The sequence below is a fragment of the Suricata suricatta genome, chromosome 8, assembly GCF_006229205.1.
Source record: "Suricata suricatta isolate VVHF042 chromosome 8, meerkat_22Aug2017_6uvM2_HiC, whole genome shotgun sequence".
Classification (NCBI taxonomy): domain Eukaryota; kingdom Metazoa; phylum Chordata; class Mammalia; order Carnivora; family Herpestidae; genus Suricata; species Suricata suricatta.
The window spans coordinates 63322133-63337429 of record NC_043707.1 but is presented as its reverse complement, the minus strand read 5'-3'; positions in this window follow the sequence as shown (position 1 = coordinate 63337429).

Sequence of the window (15297 nt, the reverse complement as noted above, 5' to 3'; positions counted from 1 at the left end):
AAACTTTAATATAGAAGTATTTTCAGTATTTAGAGTCTGTAAAGCATTCTTTTATGATTTCTTATAGGACACTGAATCCTGCACCAATTATACTTTCATTTATTCACTTATTTCTTCATTTATTAAAGTTTTATTATATTTGGGGGACTGTGACAGGCATTAGTGATACATAGTCCTGGCAATCAAGAAGTTCACAATGCTGTGTAGAAGACATATGACTTCCATTTTTGTGTGTTTTTTGAAGTATAATTTACATAAGATGAAATTCACCATTTTTTAAATTTGAGTATAGTTGACACTAATGTTACATTATTTTCAGATGTATAATAGTGATTTAACAAGTTTATACATTATGCTGTTCTCACCATAAGTGTAGCTACCATCTGTCCCCATACATGAATTCACCAATTTTAAGTGTACAGTGTAAGTTAATAATGTACACAGCTGTGTGACTACACAATCATGACAATCGTCACATTTTTACCACTGTCAAAGCTCTCTAGCTCCTCCTTACAGTCAATTCTACCTCATCTACCCTATGTCTATGGCAATCACTACTCAATGTTCTTGTCACAATAGTTTTGATTTTTTTTCTAGAATTTTATATAAAGGGAATCATATAATACATAGTCTTCCATATCTAGTTTTTTGCACTTAGCTAGTTTTTTAAAATTATTTTAATGTTTATTTATTTTTGAGAGAGAGCAAGAGACAGAAAAAGAGAGAGAGTGTGATCAGGCAAGGGGGAGAGAGAAAGGGAGACACAGAATCTGAAGCAGGCTCCAGGCTCTGAGCTGACAGCATAGAGCCCAGTTGGGGGCTTAAGCCCACAAACTGTGAGATCATGACCTGACCTGGAGTCAGACACTTAATGGACTGAGCCACCCAGGTGCCCCACACTTAGCAAGTTTTTGAGATGCATCCATTTCATTGAAAATATCAGTAGACACTTTTTTTTTTTTTGGAGAGCAACATTACTTAATTGGCCTTGACAAAAATTTTTTTTTTATCTATGTATCAGTTGATAGATAATTAAGGTTGTTTTCAGTTTTGGGCTATTATGAATAAAGTTGTTATAAATATTTGTGTCTGGGTCTTTGTGTGAATATATATTTTCATTTCTTTTGTATAAATACTTGGTAGTAATAAATTCTGGGAATTATTTTCTTACAGGATTGTTGGCATTTATTATACTGTCCCCAGAGTTTCATTTCATCCCCTTTTAATCTCCATGTTTTGCACTCAAATGTCCTCATACGTGCTATGTCTGTGCGTTAGGCCTCTCTAGACCACTGCAGAGTACATTAGCGCCCCACCTCCCTGTAATTCCATCTGTGCCTACCCAGTAATATAGCTTCTTTGGTCCCTTTTCTCAGTGATCTCTTCTCTGTACCCTTCACATATTCATATCCAGGAATTAGTTGAAATATTTTGGCTATTAATTGTTCCTTTCCCATGCTCATAAAAGACTCAACTCAAAAGGCCTTCTTTGACTATCCTAGCCAATATTAACTTTCCTAGTCATTGACATGTTTTACATCTCTTAAGATACTTATAACTCTTGAGAAGATTTTAAAATTTTTTAAAAATATTTATTTTTGAAAGAGAGAGAGAGAGAGCACAAGCTGGTGGGGAGGGACAAGGACAGAGAGAGAGAGGAAGACACAGATTCGGAAACAGGCTCTAGGCTCTGAGCTGTCAGCACAGAGCCTGATGCAGGGCTTGAACCCATGAACAGTGAGATCATGACCTGAGCTGAAATTGGACACTTCACTGACTGAGCCACCTAGGTGCCCCTATTGTGTTCACTTTCTGATCCCAGCACTTAGCACTGTTCCTGGCACATAGTAAAAACTGCACAGATATTTCTGATAAATCAGAGATGCATGAATCCTCAACCCAACAGTAAGAATACATCGTAATCTGGTGTTCTTAGTCTCTCTAATGGGAATCCCTGGATTGCCTGGAATCTCTTACTGGATTTTGCCATGAATCATGATTTCAAAACTTGTATATTCTCTTTGTTTTTCTTTTTCTATACTGAAATTATACTTATCCTTCAAGGCCTGATTGAAGTCTTTTCCATGAAGCTTTCCATGAAGATAACATTGCTTTTTTTCCTCCTGTGAATGTTGACTGTATAGATGTTCTAAGTAGCCATTTTATGGTTTCTTTATATTTCCTTATTCTCTCATTATCTCATGATTTAGTTTTGTCTCAATGACAGAATGATAAGCTTGTTATAGCCAAGATCTCCTTTTATATCTGCTGAGAAATGTTGGTCTATATATTAGCTTTTAAGAAAACTTATGGTGCTCATATTTAGGGAGATACATGAAGATCATGGATTACTCTGTCTAGGTAAATCTGGACACATAGGAGGCTACTTTAATAGTATCACCCATCCATCCATCCATCCATCCATTCAACCAGCCATTCATTCCATAAATATTTATTCAGTGCTTTTTATGTGCCAGGTAGTGCTTTATATTTTGAGGATACATAAGTGAATAAAACAGCAATAAAAACAAAAACCTCTGAACTTTTTGAGCCTGTGTGTTTTGGGGTTGACAGACAAAAACAATTTAATAAATAAAATATATGTTAAGAAGCCATATATAAAATAGGATCTTCAAGTTTGAAGGAGAAAATGAACTCAGTAATTGAATTAAAGTGCAATCATTAGACCTTAAACATTTTATAAAAGATATTTACCTTATCTTCTACTTAGAAGTGGATTCTCTGGATTGAGGACGGGCCAAGATGGTGAGCAGCAAGGAGACCCTCTGCTTCTTTCATCCCTGAAATGCGTCTAGATCAGCACCAAACCATTTTGCACAAATAGAAAATTGATCTGAGAACTAACACAACAATCTGCATAACTTGAGCCACAGAACTCAGCAGGTATGCAGCGCAGAGAGATGAACTGGGGGAGTGAGAAGCTGCAAAGGGTGCAGAGCTGTTTTTCTTTGTGGAGAGATGATGGAGATGGAGGGAGAATACAGGAAAAGCACTCTCCCCAAAATCAGCTGGAATGAGAGTAGAAACACCTGCAAGGAACTGAAGAAGCAAGGGAGAAAGGGGAAAGGAGAGGATTCAATACCATTAAGACTGTATAAACAGGGGAGCAGAGAGTCAGAAACTTTGCAGCTCAATACCTGGCAGAGCTCTGGTGGGAAGGGCGATCCCCAGGAGCAGACAGCAGGGTCCTTAGAGTCTTCAGGCCACATGGGGAGAGGTGGTTTCCCTGCTGGGAGGACATTTGGTAGAGGCCATGACATCTCCCCACAGACAAAGATTCCAGTGGACTCCAGATTACAGCCACACTTGCTGGTGTTGGAACAAGGATGCTAGAGTGTGGTGAAGCCTGGTGCCAGATGTGTGTTGTGATTTACAATAGCCCCTGAACTGCTGCTGCTATATAATTGTGCAAAATTTTTGTGGGGCGGCTGGCAGTCAGCCACAATCTCTGGGCCTCTACAGCAGTATGGTCATGTGAGTGTTCGTGGGGGCAGGCTGGCATCAAGCCATTGCTCGATGAGACCCTCCCCCAGAGGGTCCGAGTGGGTCAAAGCCTCAGGGCCCTCAGAAGTGAGGGGTTCAGAAACACAGCCCCATCTGAGATAAAATTTGGGAGGAAGGTGCTGCTTGGCAGGCTGATGGCTTGGATGTGGAGAGGGTAGAAGCAGAGAGTGGACAGAGGCCTGAGACAAAGGAGGGGTGGCTGGTGGCTGGTTGATAAGAGACAGAGTTCTGATGATAGAGATTGGGGAGCTCGGTGATGCCGTTTTCACCTCTCATGCATGGTCACACATATGCATGCACCCCTCACCTATCCATCCCAGTAAGCTATGCAGTGCCACCTTGTGGAGAATGGAGCTGTTACACAAAACCCATCCAACTGCACCCACCAAGCCCTAGAGGATCACCATAAATCTCTCTACCTGACTAGAAAGGACCAGAGAACACCACCAGAAACTCCAACTCTACAGGCAACACAATGGCAATAAGTTTATATCTTTCAGTACTCACTCTGAATGTCAGTGGAATAAACACTCCAATAAAAAGACATAGAGTAACAGAATGGATAAGAAAATAAAGATCCATCTATATGCTTTTTACAAGAGATCCACGTTAGACCTAAAGACACCTTCACATTGAAAGTAAGGAGATGGAGAATCATCTTTCATGCCAATCATCACCAAAAGAAAGCTGGAGTAGACATACATATATCAGACAACCTAGATTTTAAAATATATCAGACAACTTAGATTTTAAAATATAGACTCGAATAAGAGATGAAAAAAGGGCATAATATCATAATTAAGGTGTCTATCCACCAAGAAGATCTAACAATTGTAAACATTTATGCCCCCAACATGGTGAAACCCAAATATATAAGTCAATTAATCATAAACATAACGTATCTCACTGACAATAATACCATAATACTAGGGGACTTCAACACACCACTTACAGCAATGGATAGATCATATAAGCAGAAAATCAACAAGGAAACAATAGCTTTGAATGACATGCTGGACCGGATGGACTTAACAAATATATTCAGAACATTTCATCCTAAAGCAGCAGAATACACATTCTTCTCAAGTGCACATGGAATGTTGTCCAGAATGGACCACTTACTGGGACACAAATCAGCCCTCAACAAGTATAAAAATTTTGAGATCGTACTGCGCATATTTTCAGACCACAACACTTTGAAACTCCAAATCAACGACAAGGAAAATCTTTGTAAAGACAAATACTTGGAGACTAAAGAACATCCCCCTAAGGAATGGATTGGCCAACCAAGAAGTTAAAGAGGAAATTAAAAAGTACATATAAGCCAATGAAAATGATAATACCACAGCCCCAAACTTCTGGGATAGAGCCAAGCGGTCATAAGAAAGAAGTATATAACAATCCAGGCCTTCCTAAAGAAGGAAGAAAGGTCTCAGGTATGCAACCTAAACTTACACCTCAAACATCTGGGGAAAAAACAGCAAATAAAACCCCAAGCCAGCAGAAGATGGGAAATAATAAAGAGTTGAATAGAAATCAATGTTATCAAACAAACAAACAAAGGACAGAACTGATCAATGAAACCAGGAGCTGATTCTTTGAAAGAATTAACAAACTGATAAACCCCTAGCCAGTTTGATCAAAAGGATCAAATCCCCTAGCCAGTTTGATCCAAAGGATCAAAAGAAAAGGACCCCCAAAATAAATTAATAATGAAAGAGGAGAGATCACAACCAACACTGCAGAAATACAAACAATAAGAATAGAATATTATTAACAATTATATGCCAATAAATTGGGCAGTCTGGAAGAAATGGACAAATTTCTAGAAACATATCTAAACTACCAAAACTGAAATAGGAAGAAATAGAAAATTTGAACAGATCCATAACCATAAAGAAATTGAATTAGTAATCAAAAATCTCTAAAAAAAAAAAAAAACAAAACAAGAGTCCAGGACTGGGTGACTTTCCAGAGAAATTCTACCAAACATTTAAAGAAGAGTTAACATCCATTCTTTTGAAGCTGTTCTAAAAAGTAGAAATTAATGGAAAACTTCCAATCTCATTCTGTGAGGCCAGCATTACCTTGATTCCAAAACCAGACAAAGACCCCACTAAGAAGGAGAACTACAGACCAATTTCCCTGATGAACATGGAGGCAAAAATTCTAAACAAGATGCTAGCCAACCAGATCCAACAATACATTAAAATGATTATTCACCATGATCAAGTGGGATTTATATTTGGGATGCAGGGCTGGTTCAATATCCACAAATCAATCAATGTGATACATCACATCAATAAAATAAAGGACAAGAAGCACATGATCCTCTCAATTGATGCAGAGAAAGCATTTGACAAAATACAGCATCCTCTCTTGATAAGAACCTTCAAGAAAGTAGGGATAGAAGGATCATACCTCAAGATCATAAAAGCCATATATGAAAGACCACCTTTAATATCATCTTCAATGGGGGAAAACCGAGAGGTTTCCCCCCTAAAGTCAGGAACACTACAGGGATGTCCACTCTTGCCAATGTTATTCAACATAGTATTGGAAGTCCTAGCCTCAGCAATCAGACAACACAAAGGTATAAAAGGCATCCATATCAGCAAGAAGGAAGTCAAACTTTCACTCTTTGCAGATGACATGATACTCTATATGGAAAATCCAAAACATTCCACCAAAAAACTGCTAGAACTGATCCATGAATTCATCAAAGTTGCAGAATATAAAATCATTTATCAATTTCAGAGAAATTGATTGCATTTCTATATACCAATAATGAAGCAATATAAAAGGAAATCAAGGAATTGATCCCATTTACAATTGCACCAAAAACCATAAAATATCTAGGAATAAACATAACCAAAGTGGTGAAAAACCTATACACTGAAAACTATAGGAAGCTTATGAATGAAATTGAATAAGACACACAAAACATGGAAAAGTATTGCATGCTTATGGCTAAAGAGCAAATACTGTTAAAATACCAATGCTACCCAAAATGCTACATTTTCAATGCAGTCCCTATCAAAATAACACCAGCATTCTTCACAGAGCTAGAAAAAATAATCCTAAAATTTGTATGGAACCAGAAAAGACCCCAAACAGCCAAAACCATCCTGAAATAGAAAACCAAAATTGGAGGCTTCACAATCCTGGACTTCAAGATGTATTACAAAGCTGTAATCATCAAGACAAATGGTACTGGCACAAAAACAGACATTTAGATCAATGGAACAGAATAGAGAATTCGGAAATGGACCCACAAGCGTATGGGTAACTAATCTTTGACAAAGCTGGAAGGAATATCCTGTGGAATACTGACAGTCTCTTCAGCAGGTTGTGAGGAAAACTGGACAGCAACATGCATAATGATGAACCTGGACCACTTTTACACCATACACAAAAATAACCTCAAAAAGGTTGAAAGACTTAAACTTAATACAGGAAATCATCAAAATCCTCAAGGAGGAAACAGGCAAAACTCTCTTTGACCTCAGCCGCAGTAACTTCTTACTCAACACGTGTCTGGAGGTAAGGGAAAACAAAGCAAAATGAACTATTAGGCCCTCTTCAAAATAAAAAGCTACTGCACAGTGAAGGAAACAATCAGCAAAACTAAAAGGCAACCTATGGAATAGGAGAAGATATTTGCCAATGACATATCAGATAAAGCGTTAGTATCCAAAATCTATAAAGAACTTATCAAACTCAATACCCCAAAAACAAATAATCCAGTGAAGAAATGGGTAAAAGACATGAATAGGCAATTCTCCAAAGAAGCCATCTCCAGATGGCTAACAGACACATGAAAAAATGCTGAACATCACTCATCATCAGGGAAATAGAAATCAAATCCACAATGAGATACCACCTCACACCTGTCAGAATGGCTAACATTAACAACTCAGGCACCAGCAGATGTTGGCAAAGATGTGAAGAAAGGGAAATTTTTTTGCACTGCTGGTGGGAATGAAAACTGGTGCAGCCACTCTGAAAAACAGTATGGAGATTCCTCAAAAAATTAAAAATAGAACTACCCTACAACCTAGCAATTACACTGCTAGGTATTTATCCAAAGGATATAGTAGTGCTGTTTTGAAGGGATACATGCACCCCAATGTCTATAGCAGTGTTATTGACAATAGCCAAAGTATGGAAAGAGCCCAAATGTCTATTGACAGATGAATGGATAAAGAAGATGTGATATATGTATATGTATATATATGTATATATATAAGTATTACCTGGCAATCAAAAAGGATGAAAATTTGCCATTTGCAACAATGTGGATGAAATTAGTGGGTATAATGCTAAATGATATTAGTCAGTCAGAGAAAGACAAATATCATATGACCTCCCTCATATGTGGAATTTAAGATACAAAAGAGATGAATATAGGGAAGAGAAGCAAAAATAATATAAAAACAAGGAGGGTGACAAAACATAAGAGACTTAAATATAGAGATCAAACTGAGCCAGAGGGGATTTGGTTGGGGGATAGTTAAATGGGTAAGGGGCATTAATGAAGAGACTTGTTGGGATGAGTATTTGGTGTTTTATGTAGGAGATGAATCACTGGATTCTACTCCTGAAATCGTTACTGCACTATATGCTAACTAACTGGGGTGTAATTTTAAAAAATTAATTAATTAATTAATTAATTAAACAATAAACATAAAAATGGTTTCTCCGTTCTATTTTAAAACAATGAGAAATAACTATGTGGGGTCAAAAGGCAAAAATATTATTGCATTTGCCCAAATGTGGAGTAATTTGCAAACAATGAGGATAGTCTTCATACTTGACCTGAATTATCTCTGCTTCATTGTAAGCCACAAAAGTTGATTTAATGTAACTCTGAAAACTGCTAAGGTTGAAATTTCATTCCTGACTCTCAGTCAACACATCATCAGGAGAGGTTTGTACCTTGAATTGCTTGGGGTATGTTGGTTGCAGTCATTGCTTTCTGTATCCCGAGGCCATTCTCCTCTAAATCCCCTAAATCTAAAATCTCAAAATAATCCGCTTACTGTCTTCTTTTCCAAAATCCACTCAGAGTGGATCACATGAGTGGACTTCCTTGTGGAGTTCTATCTCAGTCTCTTCTTGGGACCTCTGTTCATTAAGACCTATTAACAGGTGTGTCGACAGTAGGTTTGCAGCTAAATCTTTCGGTTCAGCAGTAATGTTTACATAATTGCATATTTTGGGTCATTTATATTGTGAAAATATTGTCAGGCTTCACTATTCAACAGCTTGCTCCTATTTAATAGAGTATATGGTCTACTTTCAGAAAGTAGCCCTTGGAAGAAAGTTAAAAATTGAGTATTAAAATTTTTTATAGTACAGGCAAAGAATGAGAAGAGTATTATTAGATTAGCAAATATATTGGTTGTAGAAATATTAATGACTATCAAAAATAAACATCCATTGATATAAAAATTCTACAGTATGAAGTAGTAATGGATTTTTAAGGCTAAAACTTATATGAACTTTTAAAATGTGTGATGTAAATATCCTCCAATAATATATATAGGATTCATACTTTAAAGATGGGATTAATTTCTGTTTGTTTTTAATTTTTATAAATGTCAAAGTATAATGTGTTTTGAACAATGCAGAGAATAGAATTTTTTAAATTTCCTAGTGCATTCATAATTTATCAGTGCTGTCTCTCTTCTCCCCAAACACCTTGGTATTTTTGAAATAAAATTATAAAATAGAGTATATTCTATTCAAGATCTTGTAAAAGGTTTCCTGCAAGAAGGAAGAAAGAGAAAAGATTTGAAGGCTATACACCATATCTCCCTGATATTTTTCATTTCACGTTTTTAACATGATTGCATATCCACTTATTCATTCAATAGATATTTATTGATCTCTAATTGGCCACGCACCATTCTAAAGGACGAAGATATAGTAATGAAAAAAATATTCCTGTCTTCACAGAGTTTTTATTCCAGCAGGGGAGATATATAATGGAGTAAAAAGGGAAAACCTAGGCTATGTTAGATAGCAATATGTACTGAGGTTATAAGACAAATAAAGCAGGGAAGTGGATGAACTTTTAGTTAGGCTCACCAAGGAGGGCATCAGTGGGAAAATGACTTCAAATAGTTGAAAGAGTTAAGAGAGCACGTTATCTGGAGAAAGGGTGTTCAATGCAAGGAAACAGCAAATGTAAAAATCTTAGGTGGGGACATGTTTGGTGTGTGGACAGCAAGGAGGTCAGCCTGACTGCAATGGAGTGATTGTGTCAATGAAGCCTCTGATACTCTTGTCTGCCTGTAAAACTGTAAGCATACGGGTAGTCTAAAAGGTACTCTTTTCCTACCGTGCATTCATTAGTGGTTCCAGATCTGGGTCACTAAGATCCCGAAAACAAAGCATGACCTATTTCAAGCCAGTGCTTACTTTCTATGTTTTTATTTTTTAATGACTTAATTTTTTAGATTAGTCTTAAGTTTAAAATAACATTACAAGGGAAGTTGAGGGATTTTCCATTTACCCCATCCCACATCTGCATAGCCTCCCCTGTTATCAACATCATGCACCAGGATGGATTTTATTACTTTTTTAACCAAGGATGAACCTACATTGACACATCATAAACACTCAAATTCCATATATACCTTAGCCTTCTTTCTTGGTATTAGACATTCCATGAGTTTAGACCAATGTGTAGTAACATATATCCATCCCTGCAATATCGTCCACAGCATTTTCACTGCCTTAAAAGTCTTCTGTGCTACATTTATTCATCTCCCCTCCTCCATGCTGCAAGGATTAATTTATTTACTCCTCAGTTTTGCCTTTTCCAGGATGTCACAGCGTTGGAATCACACAGTATTTAGCCTTTTTAGACTGGCTTCCTTCACTTACTAAGATGCACTTAAGGTTCCTCTATGTCCTTTTATGTCTTGACAGCTCATTTATTTTTAGTGCTGAATAATATTCCATTGTCTGGATGGACCACGGTTTATTTATCCATTCACCTACTGAAGGACCTCTTGGTTGCTTCCACGTTTTGGCAATTATGAGAAAAGCTGATATAAACATCCTTGCAGGTTTTTGTGTGAACATAAATTTTCAGCTCCTTTGGGTAAATACCAAAGAGTGTGATTGCTGGATCATATGGTAAGAATATGTTTCGTTTTCTAAGAAACCGCCAAACTGTCTTCCAAAGTGGCTGTACCATTTTACAATTCCACCAGCAACGAATGAGAGTTCCTATTGCTCCACATCCTTGCCAGCATTTGGTGTTGCTTACTTACTTTTCGTTTCTAAGAGAAGTGTTGCTTCTGACATGAATTAGAATAGAATTAATTTGTCAGTCTATTCCTTGGCTTTGATCAAAGAAAGGATTTTGGGAAATGAAAAGCTCTAGTGTCTGTTAAATTAATTGAAATATGTAAAAATTTAAAAGGCAAAACTGAAAAAAAATTTAATTGACATTTTGCCACCTCCAATGTAATTCAACAGACATTTTATTGAGATCCTCTAATGTAAAAAGTTTGCTGCTTATTCCTTTGGGGGATATGATTAGCAAAAAGCCATGGACTACAACTTTCTCAGTTCCAACTTTCTCAGGGCTCTTTAACAAAAGAACCTAATAATCTGTGCTAATAATACTGTTCCATTTATCTTTTGCTTTGCTCGGAGGGTCTTGCTTAATTTGCTTGCAAGCCGTGTTTTCTTAATATAGAAATTTACTATGCCTCTGTGAAGTAGCTAGATATTAAATACTATGCTCATTTTTTCCAGAATAGTAGAACAATTTCCAGTGTTTGTCCTCAGATGCCTGTGAGGTCCTCGTTATTATGTGTCTTGGAGCAGATGCTTATAGACGGCCACTGTGCACCTGCAGCAAGGGGCAAACTGATGCCTAACTCCCACCTAAGTTCAGAATGTGGCCCCTCTATCCCAGAAGTACTTCCATGTTAAGCAGATGAGCTTTCTTCAGGAAGAATTTTCTGTGTATCCACTGTCAGAGCTAATAGATATCTGTGGTAGTTCTTTCCCTGACTACATTGGATACTGTGGATCTTTTCTTTTCTTTTTTTCTTTTTACACTCAGGTTTATTTAGATTTCACTCCCTACCCCTCACTTTCTCCCTCTTACTCTCATTTGGTTTTTGTGATTTCCATCCAATGCCCTTGTACCTGGATTCCCTCTATTTTAAAAGAAAGTTTTATTTCTCGTAATGGATTGGTGAAAATTAGTTGCTACCCTGTGTCTGGAAGGATTCTGTGACTGTGTCTAGGTTTAGGAGGAGAGAGTGTTGGGATTAATTAGTAATGAGAGAGTGCAAGGAAATGGTGGTTGTTGCAGGACCTCACTGTCTATACTGTTGGCTTTCCTGGATGGTGTAATCCCCTTGTACCAAACCTGCCATTTTAAGTTTTTTATGGTTTATTTATTTTGAGAGAGAGAGAGAGAACAAGTGGGGGAGGGGGAGAGAGAGAAGGGGAGAGAGAATCCCAAGCAGGCTTCACACTCATCATGGAGCCCAATGTGGGGCTCAATCTCACAGCCATGAGATCATGACCTGAGCCAAAATCAAGAGTCGAACACTTAACCAACTGACCTACCCCGGTGCCCCCCAAACCTAATCCCACAGGTTACAACATGAGGTCATGTATGTACAGTTCAGGTCCCTGAACTACCATATCTCAGCAAATGTCTGATATTTGGAAGGAACTACTTGCTCACTTTGTATGTAGAAGATACTCAAGATATGCAAATTTGTGATATATGATTTTTAATGGAATGAAGACTTTAATAGTTGAAATCGCTTGGGATCATCTACTTTAGACTTTCTTCTTGATAGATTATCTATGTCAATGGTATTAGCAGGCAGGCTGGATAGCTAAAAGACTCATTAAGTTTCAGGTTTCTGAAAACTTGTGGAGTTTATTTCCCACTTTCTGGAATGCATGTTACTAAGGCATTTACGTTCCTGCTAGTTCCTGTTCATAAGATACAATAGTCATGAGGTCATCAAGGTAGTTGATGTGATACGCTGTAAAATTCCAAGACGACCAACATCTTTGGGTGCTAGATTACATCAGACAATGGAAGAGTTGATTTAGTCGTGATGCAAGAATGTGAAGGTGCATTGCTGTCCTTGCTAAGTGAGAACACACTTTCTGGTGGGACCTGCAATTTGGTATAGACAAAAAGGCACTTGCTAGGTCAATAGCTGCATACCAGGGTCCAGAGATTGTATCCATTTGCCCCTTGAAAAATAAAATACTATATCTGAAGTAGCTGCCGCAACTGGAATAATGACCTGCATAACTTTATAACAACCCATGATCCATCTGCCTTTTGCATGCAAAAAGGAGAATTACATTGGAATGCGGTATGAGTTATCATCCTTCCACCTTTCAGATTTTTGGTGAAGTCCATGCTGTCTGTAATTCCATCAGGAATCAGTTGTGGCTTACTACCCTGGTTGAGAGAGAAAGTTTCAGCGGCCACTACCTCATCATCATACCATAACAGTCTTACCTCCAGAGGTAAGAGAGGTCATATGGTGATTGTGTGAGTTTACAAACATAACTGTTCAAATTATATATGCAGGGTCTGGGATATAAATAGAGGCCCAAAATTCCACTTTATCAGTTGACCTCCATAAACCCCACATTGACTAGTGGACCACAGTGGCATTATAAATCAATAGAGCTAGAATCTAGGAATCTCCAGTTAGGACCCAATGTTTTCCTTTTCCCAGAGTGTGATCACCCTATATGGTAAGCACTCTGTGGAAGGCTTAGAAGATATTTCAGAATATAATCATGGTGATGCTGAATGAACCCCCTGCACTCTGAGCTTATGAATTTGCTAAGGACTGCAGTGGGTAAGTAGATGTGCTTCATCATTTTGTGGTGTTTGTGGTGATCCAAGATAGATTTCTGCTCACTTGGGCTAGAATTTTTAATTATAATTATGATGTACATACATATATATAACTATGCCATATATGTGAATATATACACACTAAATATATGTATATATATTTAATAGGCTACCTATTTGTTTTATTGAAATATTGTGATCAAGCCTTACTGAAGATACCTGCCAGTCAAATATAATTGCTTATTATGGTAATTATGCAAACTTTGTCTTTAGAGGTTAAGTTGGCCCCTAACATTCCAGAGTTTTACTATCTACTTTAAAATTAGCAAACCCATTTCAGTGGTTGCATTTCTCACCATTATCCCTGGATTATGAAAGCCAGCCAGCCATCATAATGCTCTTCTAAGCATATAGTGACCCCATCATTAACGCATTTCTCAACACACTAGTGAAGAGAGAGTACTCTGGACTCTCAAGGGACACGTTTATGTGAATATTCACTTGACTGCAGGGTTTCTATCTTCCTCAGCCTTTTGGTCCTTCTCTTTTATGGCAAGGAAGTTCTGGCATCTCATCCTGATTGAATTAGGTTACCTTGGTATCCATGTTTCAGTAATCATCCAAGCAAACTGTTGGCACTCCTCACAGTTACCTAATTCTCTGTTAAGTTAAACCATGATAATATACTTGCCTCCATCTAATAGTACGTTTTACCCTTCTTGGTCTAATATTTATAGAATCTACTCCCATACGTATTCTCCAAGTTTCTGTCAATGTATATTTGCAAAACGTTGGTATTATTTTGGAATATGAACCTTCTTCTCCCAAATGGGACTTGGCTCATGGACTGTGTTGAGATAACAACTCTAGTGCAGGTCTTGAGGCAGTGACAGGTGCTGAGGATAACAGACATCCTTTTAGAAGGCATCGGCCTTAGAGGAGGTTATAGAGTCTTCGGGGGAGGTCAGGCTATGCACCTCAAAACCTAAGGAGCTGTTTTTGCCAGCAAGTGAGGTTCAGAGATATCAGATTAAAAACACTCAACTTTGTCTAAGTTGCACAAAATTTCCTCCTTCCGAGTTCAGGCATTCATTCTAAACAATTCCTAAACTTTTACATAAGAAACTCTGTAAATTCATCTTATATTGTAATTATACAACTTAAAAATTATATTTTGATTAGTCATACCTGCCTTATGAATCCAAGAAATAAGAGGCTGTTTTATAGCTGCTAGACACTGTCTGGTCTTCTATGACTTGATGGCAGAGAGAAAGCATGTCATTCCCAGTTCTTATAGTTACACTTACTACTGTAACTGTCAAGTACTTTAGCCACTTTGTTACTCAAAGCCTTGTCTTCCATAGGAAATTCATCCCAAGAAGCCACAGCCATAGTTTAAGTTGTTTTGCTATTGTTGCCTCATACAGATTACCAGTATCCCATTTGTCATTGGCAAGGAGGTTTCACTGGGTTCAAAGTTAAAGAGGTAAGTAACCCAATTATAGAATCCTATCTTTGAGGGTCAGTTTCCCGGGCCCACGTGTGTTACCAAGTCCTCTATCTATCAAGAGGCAACAACAGATATTTCAAATGGAGAACTTTAATATAAAGAATTGGTTACTTGGTATTTTAATTATCTATTGTAACCAATAACCAATTGCCTCCACATTTAATAGCTTGAAACGGCAATAATACATTTATTATCTCACACAGCTTCTGAGGTTCAGGAATCCAAGAGAAGCCTAGGATCTCTTACATGACTGCAGTCAAACTGTCAGATGAGATTGCAGTTGTCTGAAGGCTTGGCTGAAGAGGGAGTATCTGCTTCCAAGATGGCGCACTTATAAAGCTATTGGCAGGAAGGCCTCCGCTTCTTGCTGGCACTTGGCAAAAAGTTT